Source organism: Apteryx rowi, unplaced genomic scaffold, assembly GCF_003343035.1.
Source record: "Apteryx rowi isolate R43461 unplaced genomic scaffold, aptRow1 scaffold_33, whole genome shotgun sequence".
NCBI classification, from domain to species: domain Eukaryota; kingdom Metazoa; phylum Chordata; class Aves; order Apterygiformes; family Apterygidae; genus Apteryx; species Apteryx rowi.
This window is the reverse complement of record NW_020449752.1, coordinates 2,962,289-2,973,476: the sequence shown is the minus strand read 5'-3', so window position 1 is coordinate 2,973,476 and position 11,188 is coordinate 2,962,289. Positions and strand designations below refer to the sequence as shown.

Sequence of the window (11,188 nt, the reverse complement as noted above, 5' to 3'; positions counted from 1 at the left end):
AAGCACATTACGGCTGTTGGGAAACAACGTTGCATTGCACTGCAGTGTGTAGGCTCGACTCTTCTCTTAACTAACCCTTGGGTTTAGGTGATCCTGAACACACAGGCTTTATTCTATGAATATGCATGCAGCATATCTGAAATGAGGGAAGGCACTAAAACTGCTCTGCTGCTTGACACGCTTTCTCCTCTTTCCAGGGCAGGATCTTCATATGTGGGGCAAATCCCTCTGGAGGAACATCAGCCCTTGGAGAGCCTGTGTCACTTCTGCAGTTCTCATGAGCATTTTGAAGTACTCCCCCTCCTACAAGAGCGTCCTCGCAATCCGGACGGGAAGCAATATTGACACCAGGCCGGCACAGCGCCGTCGGTCACCCAGCAAGTTGCCAGGTTGCGGCATTGCTGCGAGAAGGCCTCTTCCCTCGGTGGCTTTGGGTAAGTCTGTGCCGTTGTCACTCCTCAGCAGCGCTCTGCTGCACGTGGAGATGCATAAAGGGAAGCTCAGAGAGACTGAACCCTGCCAGCTTTGCCCAACTCCTGCTCTGCAGTTGGTGGGTTGATGCCGTAAGGATCATAGCAATAAAACACAGTAGGCAGCCAGAGAACAGATGCGTGCACCAATATTCTGGGTAAGTGCTAAGTACTTTCCAAACTTCTGTATAGCAACGTGGAGTCCAATGAGTAGCTAATTACCTGCCCTACTGTTTTTCCTTAAAGAACTTTGCAAATAGCTTTAGTGCAACCGCAAAAAATCTGGCAGCCCCTTCGTCCTCATTATGTCTAGCGAATCCGAGTCGTCCTCAGATTCCCYGGCTGCAGTAGCTGTCAGGCTCATCTCTGGGGCTCCTGCTTTGCTTCTGAGGTTTGGCTCTTACAAAAGAAAACAGCTGGAGTTTTGTGGCTACCTTTTTGTGGAGTACTGGGTTGTTAGTATCTGAGTTAACACAGTTAGTATAATGCTTGAAACTTCTGGGTTTTGTGGGTTGTGGTTTTTTGTTTTTTGTTTTTTTGGGTTCTGACTGAAGATGGCAATTACCAATGTCCCTCGCTCTCAGCGGCGAGTGAACGTCACGCATACAGGCCAGCTCTTGCCATGCAGGGTTCAGTGTGCGCAGCTCGAGCCGATGACACGTCCGTGCTCCCGTGTGCATTTTGGCAGGTGGTCGTCTCTGCTTCCGTGTCCCGCGCTGTCCTGCGTTTGATCGGCGCAGCTGCTTTCCACTGCTCAGCAGCGTCTTCACTGGTGCAGTCTGCACCTGGATGACTTCAGGCTCAGCATCACCCTTGCCCAGGGATCCTGCTGCTGGCAGCTTGGTTGTCTTGTCTCAGGTATTTCTGACTAAGTGCATGTTTAAGAGGGTAGGTACACATACTAAAGAAGGGGTTTTCTAAGTGTTTAATACTACTCTCAAGACCTTCCTTGTCCAGCACCTATTTTGATTGTATTTGCCCAGTAGAAATAGCCACGCGTGGTGATATTGTGCTGGGAATGAAGGCACGGAATACCTAGGCTAAATGAGCAGCTACCAGCACAGACTGGAAATAGAGCTCGAGCCATTAGTACCCAATTAAGATCTGGGTCACTGGAATAGCTTTTATTAGCTATTCTGCTCTGAACCGTGACTGGTGCAGTGATGAAGAAAGAAGAGCTAGAAATAACAGCAGTTGCCTCTTATTTGCCTCCTAGCTTTCCTTAGCTGGTGACTTCAATTTTTCCCTTATTTCTCTAGACTCAGGATGATACTGTTTTTAAAAAAAAGAAAAAAAAAAGGGGGGGGGGAATTGTAGTGAGGAAGTGAGAGCATAGTAGAAGAATAGCTCTACTTGTAACACTAGTAGATAATGTAAGATTTTTACTTGACCCACAGCGCATTTGCGATGCGTCTCCTGTGCAGACCTGACCGAGGACACAGGAGCTTGGGGACTACGGGTGACCTGCCGCTACTGGCACAGCACAATCCAACCCAACCACTCTCCTCCTCCTCGCTGGCTTCAACTGCTCCATCATCTGGTGAGTGTTGTAACTGAGATGTGAGGATGGGAGAATATTTTGTCTGGGTGAGTAGCATTTGATGGACATGTATGGTTCCCATTCCTTTTTACTGGGAGATGATACTTGCGACCCAAGGGACAAAATAAACGTATTCATAGAGCTTGTCAGGAAGGCTCCCTGAACAAGCTGTGCCATTGCTTAAGTGACTGATTTCCAGCAGATGTCTGGGTTTTTAACTACATCTTGATCCTATCAGTGTCACCAAAATAGTTTTATTTTTAAAATGTTTTTACAATGAAGCTGGTTTAGCCTATATTAAAAAACAAAAAACAAAAAAAACCATAATTAGATCAATAAGTTATCAGTGATCCCAAAACAAGTATTTTTGAGCTTTATCTGTGGCACCTATGTGTTTTTATTCTGCTTTAATTAAAGTTGTATCCATATTCCTTGTTACAGAAGCCTTTGCAAGCTGAGAAGAACAGTCAGCCTCAAATGCCGCATCCGCTTTGTCTTTCCAAGAGGATCCAAGGATGAAGAATTGAAAAATCCCCATTATTTATTTATTTATTTATTTAGCTTAATGACTGATGGAAAAGTTAAGTTATCCTGTATGTATGTATATATAATTATGTGTATGTACACAAGTACCTGCTTTCTTGAGGAACCCCTCTGCAGAGCAGCAAGCTCTATAGGTTATGGATTACTCATCTACCCTAGAGCAGCTACAGCTACATGCAATTTTCAGGTATGACCATTACTGTTTAAAAATACCAGAAATTCTTAAGACTTGCTAATATGGCTAGACAGCAGATTTAAACAGGGGGGAAAAAAAATTCAAATAAATGGACCTGTATTTAATAGCCTTGGTCCTTGAGAAAATTCTGTGTAGGGCTGTTGTCACTTGAACTCGAGGCTCATCTGATATASAAACTATTTTGTATTTTGGCGTGAAACTTTTGGAACAGGCTTGAGTGCAGTGATGGAGACTGTACTGGTACAACTAACAAAGGAAGTATAAATATGACTTTAAAGCTGTTTTGTTAGCTCCCTAGGGTAAATAATGAGTGAGGAGAAAACTGTACCTGTTTCTTTTGTTTTGACTGAAAGCTTTTATGCTGTTTTGTATTATGTTTTATGTTTTATTCTATGTGCTGTATGGCTTCTCTTGTTGCTGTGCTACACCTGTTATCTCCCAGGTGCTTGCTGTAAACCTGAAAGCCTCAAAATAAAAGATGACTTTGAACAAGTGCATGTTCTGTCTCTTAACTGTACAGTGCAGGTAAAGAAATTTGCAGGGATGTCTGCTGGAGCCAAGGGTTTGCAGCTCTCTTCAAGGAAAACAGCTGCCCAAAATGTGTTTAAGTACAACACTGTCCTCTTGCAAATCCAAAGAGGCAGCTGAGCCATCAGGCCAAGCCAATTCATAACTAAACTTAAAATAAAAGTGAAGCTGACTTTGTGTTCCCGGCACCCAGACACTTCCCCAACCCAAAACACCCAGCATCATAAGGACAGCCCAGAAGATCAACCCCCCCCATACCCCACCTTGGCCAAAAAAGCAAAACGCACGAGATAGGTTCCGCCCTGGCGTTTCCTATTCAAAAAAAAATTGGCAAGAGCCTCTGGCCTAGAGTGTTTTATTTTTCAAGATAAAGCCAAAGGCTGCGCCCCCTGTACAAAGTGATGCATGGATACATACACATTAACAGCATATCATAGAGAACAGATATAAGAGAATATTACATACATGATGTTTTTATATACATAAAGTATTTAAAGAGAATATTTCAATAGGAGATCATAATATACATAAGAAAATAATTATGCATAGAGGACAACATCATTACAGATTTTTATATATATAAGACAGTGTTGTTACAAAACATCCTCCCTGACAGGAAGAGCAACGTTTGCTCTACTTGAACCTACTGAAGTTTCAGCATAAGCCAAAACACACAATCTCAAACACTGGAAAGAGAAGAATGTGGTAAAGCTTTGCTGGACAGGCTCAGTCCTGGCCCCCTTGACTTATTAATTATATAARTGTGTAAGAAAACTGAGAATACCAGAATCTCTTACAATTGAGCCAATTTCTAAGTCCCTCGTGGAAAAATGAGAACTTCGCTTCTGAAGTATAAAGCTAGTTTCTGTGCTGAAGCTTCAGTATTTCTTTATAGAAGCATTTCCAACAGGCGCACAGGAGAACGTGGTAACGGCTTCGCAGACAGTACTGCGTTGCTGGATGGGCTCAGTCCTGTCCCCCATCTCTTACTGATTATAGTCTATCAAAACAGAGAACGCTTGAATATCTTAAGTATAAGCCACTGTCTAAGCCCATGGCAAAAATAAGAACTGCTCCTGCTTTCTACAGAGTTTGAAGCACCCACCAGGGAAGGTGAGCTCATTAAAGAGATGATGAAGTGGCAGCACAAGAAAAAATGCACCAGCTCGACCATCTAAACCCAGAGCACGTGGTACATGATTCAGAGGACATCATTGTTTTGCTAGAGACTAAAACTAATTTCTGGGGAAGGCTCAAGTCTATTAATGATTATGGTTCATAAGAAATTCAAGCGTTCTCTATTTTTAAAAACAGACTTAAGTGAATAGGGCTATAAGTACAAGTATAAGTATAAGTACAAGGACTTGCCCCTTCATTTTTTTCTTACCTTTGACCCAAAGTTCTCAACACGGCATCTTGAAAAATGAAGGCCGTCTCACCGCATAGCGAAGTAAAGGCTTCTCAGTTCTGTGACGTTCTTGATAGTAATTTACTTCTTTTCCAGCCCACAAGTACTCACGTTGCAAGGAGCCGTTCTCCAAAGACACTGGGCGAAGAACATCTCCTTTCTTTTGACCTCGGCGTCTGCCGAAAGCTCAAATCCACAGTCACCTCTTCAGAGGACAGGACTAAGTCTCCAGGCCTGTAAATCAGATTATCCCATTACATCCAAAGGGTTCTTGAAAGAACAGATCGCAAACGCTGATATTTGGGACCCTTCCCTCAACTCTGCTTCCCAGAACGACAGAGGAATAGGGCCTCACGTCACRAGGACCTGTCTGCCTCCCGAGGAAAGGAACTGCACACAGACAAGTCCGTTTGCCCGGTGAAGGAACAGGGTTGCGTTTTTCCTATAACCCGCTGTTAACACAGAGTGGGAGTTCTCCTTCTGACTCTGCTGCCCTCCCATGAGGTTCCAGGCATTTAGTCATACCCCGAAGCCTACGGACAAGGGAAGAGCAGCTGCTGCAGGAAAAGGCACCATTATACTGGACTGCACAGAGCCCTGGACAACCCGATCTGATTTCAGAGTTGGTCCTTTCAGCAGCAGTTAGGCTACATGCCCTCCGGAAGTCCCTTCCAACCTGCCTTGCTCTACGAGTCTGCACCAGCTGCAGGATTATTCCCTGCCAAACCACCGTGCTGGGGAAAACGCTCATTACTCACCTTGCATTTGGCTACGCAGTGCCAGGCTGGAGAGAACCGGCTTCAGTCTGTTCTTGGGCAGGTCTGTGCTTCATAAACTGGAAATGCACAAAAAACAGCCTAAGCGTGTGGAAAAACAACCCCTTCCCAAAGGCACCCCACAAACCAAGCAGCCTGATCTCTGCCGAAACAAAGCCGGGTAGCAATGCAAGAAGTCGGCTATGTAACACCTCTTGTCAGCTAGATTCCTTCTGCAGTTTCTTTCAGGACTGCCTCTCTTCGCTATATGTTCAAAGACATGGTGTCCTGGGGACTCCAAACACAGCTCCAAACGGAGAAACAAGAACTGCAGGTCGACACCTGATGCCATATCCAAATCCTTCCAAACAGCACGTTGGTAAACTCCTCAAGGAGCGCAGGCACAAAGCAGCCACCCGGGCAGCAGGCAAGGGAATAAATCCCACTCAGCCACCGCTCAGGAAACCTTTACACCACCTTCTCCCTGAAGGTATTTTCTTTGAAGCAGCTGCACTTTCAGCTAGAAAGCCGCCCTGGCACCATCTGACAGACCATTCAGCTGCAGCAGGTTTTCCCTGTAGCTTGAGTTTCCCGTAGCTAGACAGAACCTTTCACCTCCGAGATCTTGTGTGGCAGGGAGTCCGCCGCTGCGGGAGGAGGCACTAAATAATTGCAGTGATACATACAACCCAGAAGGGATATTCAAACTCGTTCACAACTGGAAAGATTGGAATTTCAAAATTTAAGTTGCCTCCCAGTGCACAAGGAGAAATAACAGCATACAGCACAGCTTGTGTCCTCAGCAAGCCCGCAAGCAAAATGCCTACTGCAGCACCCGCTGACACCCAGCCTCCTTCGTTACAATACCTTCCCCAAAATTCAGGTTACGGAACTCGGCCTCCTGAGGGAAGCGTTCGAAGAGTGCTTGCTGGTGCAAGCTTGGGGCCTTGGCGCTGTGCATCAAGCCTTACAAGAGGTTGGTGAGACCTTCTCAAGGCCACAGCACCAGAGTGGCCTCTCTCATCAGCTTTATAGCTATATGCAGATTCTTATAGTTAGCAAGTCTTATAGGCTACGCAAAATACCTTTCATTTTCACCGTCGGCAGCTTCCTTTCTCGCAGGAAATGCGCCGTCCACCCTCTGCTTCCTCTGACAGAAGAAACCTGTAGCTCCTGGTAAAACCTATGGCCTTCTGCAGGCTTGGAAGTAACCAGGCTTTGCATCAGCCACAGCCTTCCCGGTACAGGAGGAAATCGCACCCTTTTCCTCCTCGGCGCAGATACCTGAAAGAAAGAGCAATGCACAAGGCAGACATGAACAGAAGTGCCAAAGCAAAGAGGATGCCCAGAGCAAACCCGCGGGAGCTTCACTTATTGCTACGCTGTCTGGCGGGGAAAAGCTGCAAGCGTGCAGGCACAGGCTCAGAGGAGGTCTGTAAGGTCGCTGCACGGGTTTTTTATAATCCAGGCTGTCTCCAACTAGAGAACAGACCTGCTCCCGGCCACGCACCATTTACGGGGGGCAGGTGAGGAAGCGGAAGGGCTGAGGGCCCTTCCTGGGGAGTCGTCACTCTCAAAGTACGGTATGGTGAGAAGCTCCTGGGCGTTCGAGCGAATTCTGCCTCCGGGGTGGCCTCGAGCCCAGACTCGAAGGAAAGATTTGGTCTGCTTTGGGTTGCCATGGAGACAACAGTGACTTAGAGGATGCTATGAAGAAAACCTACAGGTGAACCTGGTTCCCYGTGTCCCTTGTACTCCCAGATCCAGAGAAGAAAGGAGCCAGCCAGGAAAACGGGAGACATGGCAAATATAAAATAGCCTAAGTCACATAGCTTCCCAACAACACGTAACTGGGCTGTAGGACTCACTGCCCCATGAAGCTGCAGGAAGGGAGGACAAGCGAGCACGAGTATCTGCAGAACAGTCATATCCCCAGTCATTTCAACTAGAGCTCACAGTTTTGGAAAAGGATATTAAGCTTCACGTCTGAACTCCGCTGTTGAAAGGTCTTTACCCCTCTCCCGCTGACATATTCCATGGCGACCTTCTTGGGAGGCAGGGCCGCTTACCTTGGGTCCCAACCCTTCTCGTCACCTTTAGTCCGAGGCTCCCAGCTGCCATCCGGAGGCTGCCTGACGCTGTTTAATGAACACCACATCCAGCCCACAGCCTGCTCTCAAAGTGCTCTYGGGAAGGCAGAGCTGCTTGGAGCAAAACACAATCTAAATTAAACTGTCCGGGTAGACCACGCAGACAGCCTACAGGCCAGAGGTTAAGTACGCCTGCAACGAAGCACGCGCTCCCCCTGGGTCACTAGYAAATAGAGCAAAACTCTTGCATTTTTAACGCGCTCGTTACTGCGGGACCTGAATCACGTATACACACACTAACGCCTTCGCTGAGACTCCTCATCTCCGTTATCTACTGCGCTYGGCAGAGCCTTCTCACCACGTCGGCAGCGAAGTTACCGGCGCCCACTCCACAGCTGCGACCAAGGAGCGAGGTTGAGCAGAAGAGGTATGTGATGGCACTGCCCGGCGAGGAACGGCGCCGCGGGTTAAGGATGGGCTGATTGCCCGCGCTAGAGAAACRGCGTCTCAGGCTGCCGCCTTACAGCCCCCCAGTGCTTTCGCTCCGCGCCGTKGCTAGCGATCGCGGCCAGGTGGTTTGCGCGGGGTCCCGCTGAGACTCGAGACCCCGGAGCACGAACGGCTTTTTGCAGCRGCTGAGAAATTGCTGCAGAGCCGACGCGACACGGAGCCCGCACGCAGGCCGCTCTCGCTGGCAGCGATACCGCCTGGCAGGCGGGCCGTCAGGACAGCACTGATGAGATTATTATATTGACCCTGCTTGCAGGCCTGTGTACAGCACTGATTAATGTTCCTTTCCAGCAGCTTACCACTTTTCAAGAGCTTGACTGAGATATTTTCACACTTTCCAAAATACCTAACTTCGGCACTTAACTCCACTTGTCCTCGCTTTCCCTACGGGATTATTTATTACTCTGCTTGCCAGTTACCTGTTGTTACGTCTACAAAAACAGGCTTCCTCCCAGCTCATCTGCTTTTACTACTCGACCCTTGCTGTGCATTTCCAAAAGCCTCTGCCATTGCAAYAGCAGCCATTAGCAAAGCGTTGATGCCAAACGCTTCCTCCTGATGGCACAGCACAGGGAAAGGCACCGCGTCGCTCTGTACTTGGGCTGCTCTCCTCAAAGGCACCCTCCATCTCCTTCGTTGACCAGGGCTGAACGATGGAAAACAGGCTCCGTGTGCATCTCCCTAAGTACTGCTTTCCACATTAAAGACAGGTGAGGATGGTAAAATAAACCTGTCCACCTTCTATCCATCTAGCACCCGACACAGCATGGTTTCAGTCCATGTTATCCCACTGCATCCTCAGATGAGCAATAATAGCGAACAGATTTAATTGCTCCAGCATTTCTTCCTGCTCAGTGTWGCCAGGTATCAAAGGCCTCTCTCACAATCATGTACGGCCAACACCCTTTTGGCTTAACCACGTCATCGCCAGCAAAACGCAAACGCACCCCAGTCCGCAAGGTGCTCCAAGGGAGATGGCAAAGGCATACGGCAGCTGCTTCACTTTCCCAAAAGCACACTCYGCCTGGGGAGCGGCAAATGAGTTTCCAGATCGGGAATCACCTCAGTACGCTGCACCTATCCATAAAGGTCTGGGATTTGAAAGGCTGCGGGCACTTGAGGGAACCTACTTCCCTTTTCACACAGCTTAACTACAAATGCTTATTCTATTCACCCGCAATCTGTGTATCCAGCTCTGGCTTTTGCAYTAGGAAAAAGCAGAACAAATTCTGAAGATGAGATATGTTAATCCTTCATTCTTCCAATGCACTGGGAAAGGGAGAACAACACTGCTTTAAAGGTAAAGAGCGGATTTATTWTTTTTTTTAAACACAGTTTTCTTCTGAAATGCAACACTAACACCCTTTGCAAAGCTGTCTTTTATCAACCAACTGCTCCACCGTGCTTGGGGCCATCTAATTGTAAGCATCTTACCGTGATGAAACTTTTGACACTTYCCTCAGGAAAGCATTCTGTGGCCTCTTTGCAGCGATATCAGCCCTCCACTCGGACGACTGATACCAGTATCAACTGGGACGTGCTTTAGCACCGATCTTCAAACAACTATTTGTAAACATTAGTTTTCAGAAGCTGCAGGCAAAATCCATCATGAAGAATCGATTTTAAGCACTTGGCAGTGTACATCAAGGCATGTAACTAACAGACTTTGATTCAAGTCTAATGTATTTATTTTGTAGGGCTAATAGAATTTATTGAAGGAAAAATCTAATGCCCAAACTCAATTCTGGAGTTCAATCCAGAGCCTCTAACAGGAACAATAACAACTGAGCCTCTCAGAAACAACAATTTGTTTCTCTTTCAGGTTATCCTAACTGAGGATGCAATCCAAGAAACAGCTTCGGATTTGAGATCTGCTCCGACATCACTTAAATGAAATTTACAGTTAAAAATCAAAACTCTTTCCCCAAGTAGTTGTGACAAGCCAACAGACGGCGTTTTCTAGGACAGCATCTGTTCTTTCCTGCAGAGTCTGAATAATTCAGCCAGAACATGGAGGTTCCAGGGGAACCAAGGAGGCCGCATTTATGGAGAAGCGGGACGCACAATTGTTTGTTACACAAAATTGGTTAGCCTTCGCTTCACGCTTCCTACCATCTCTTCTCCCCGCCTTCATTAAGACCTATTGGAAATGGCTCAGATCAATACAAAGAAAGATTAATTCTGTCTCTCGGCCTCCAAACCAGCGTTCAAATGGCAATGACTCTTCAGTCATTTCGGTGAGATGCAAGAGAGGAGGTATTTGTGCTCGAGGTCACACTTCAAAGGAGGAAAACAGAAGAGAAAYGACATACAGAAGCAGAGACAGCTGTGAGCTTTACAGGCTGTTAGTTTTAGATGTTCTGGAAGAGAAAGTTGAACCAAACAGTCAAGTTATTTTCCTTCATAAAACATTATAAGAGATCTACTAAACACTAACTAGAGTTACTGCCAAGGGCTCCTCGCATCTACAATGTATTTAAGATCTGGTCATCCACAACAGGAAGCATTCAATGGAATAGCATCGCTATTTGAGACCTGTCTCCTCATGTGTCCTTTTGGAATCGGACGATCTTCTGCAGCCCCCYTACTTCTGTCCAACTCTATTTTTACGATTTGCATGTGATAAAGGCTCCTAGCCTGAGGCCAGCTCTCTTGGAGCCGGTCTAGTTAAAGCACCATCACCGTATTACCCAATCCTATTCCCCACAACTTGGCCCCTTTTCCACAGCCAGCTAGAAAGTGCAGGTGGACGGCCGAATAGCAAGAACGGCTTGCTTTTACAGAGCGCTCTGGCTCTGCTCCTTCTGAGACGCCCTGCCAGCAGCTGCCTCCATCCAGGGAGCGATTCTGGCATTTTACCGCCGCTTAACCACTGGCAAAGCATTTTACAAACAATCAGAATACGAAGAGCAGTCACAGCTCTAACTGACCTGCTCTCCAGTGTCTAACGGCTGCAGTCTGAGGTTATAGCGTTATTCAGGAGTCCCGGGCACTGGCTTAGTATCTTGCTTCCCTTCCTCCGCCAAGGTTAGCAGGCTCTAGAAGTACCACAAAAGATTCCGGGCAGGGCAGAATAAACTACCTCAATATTTACACGTTCCTTCGAAGGTGGTAAGTGAAGCAGAGGTGGACAAAGAGATGGGGAAAA

The 11,188-nt window shown here is 47.0% G+C and overlaps 1 long non-coding RNA gene across 1 annotated transcript; it reads right to left on the bottom strand.

The window, feature by feature from the left end:
- Positions 1 to 3,623: 3,623 nt before the first annotated feature.
- On the bottom strand, positions 3,624 to 8,504 carry LOC112968970. The gene is made up of 3 exons (XR_003254511.1): positions 6,526 to 8,504; positions 5,444 to 5,520; positions 3,624 to 4,919 (listed from the first exon to the last, which is right to left on the bottom strand). It is a non-coding gene; the product is annotated as an uncharacterized LOC112968970 (long non-coding RNA).
- Between the last annotated feature and the right edge of the window lie 2,684 nt (positions 8,505 to 11,188).